General features: G+C 41.0%; 1 protein-coding gene across 1 annotated transcript in view; it reads right to left on the bottom strand.

Moving 5' to 3' along the window:
• Positions 1 to 446, bottom strand: part of grk3 (G protein-coupled receptor kinase 3) — a 35,809-nt gene that overhangs the window by 16,426 nt on the left and 18,937 nt on the right. The gene's annotated exons all lie outside the window — the stretch shown is intronic.

Consider the following 446-nt stretch of genomic DNA (forward strand, 5'->3'; position numbering starts at 1 on the left):
CCATGCATACTGTACATGAATGAAAATGTGATGATCTGTTCCAGGTGCGGAGGAGTGAGATGAGCTGGGTAACTTTGCAATATTACATGTTTTTTTGCGACATTTCTGCACTAGACCTTCAACAGGCAACGAGAAGCCATCTTAAGGCATCACAAGTGAATGTACTAGTGTACACAGACAGTGTGCAGGAGTGTATCTGTGCAACTAATGAGTGAAAACTGTAAATATATAAAGGGAGGGATGCTCTTCACTGTGAAGGGGAAACTGTTTATATCTGTACATAGTAGTTGAATGTTTGTGTTTACACTGCCGAGCTTGTTGGCCTTGTATTCCGTGTACGTACATTGAGAGTCCTTGTTCACAGAGTTAACAAATAAAAGTGATTCTGAGGTGTTACAGAATCATCACTGCCATTGTGACTTTTACACAACGAGGTCCACGTCTTT

Source organism: Morone saxatilis, unplaced genomic scaffold, assembly GCF_004916995.1.
Source record: "Morone saxatilis isolate NCDOM2014 unplaced genomic scaffold, NCSU_SB_2.0 Contig21, whole genome shotgun sequence".
In the NCBI taxonomy this organism is placed as follows: domain Eukaryota; kingdom Metazoa; phylum Chordata; class Actinopteri; family Moronidae; genus Morone; species Morone saxatilis.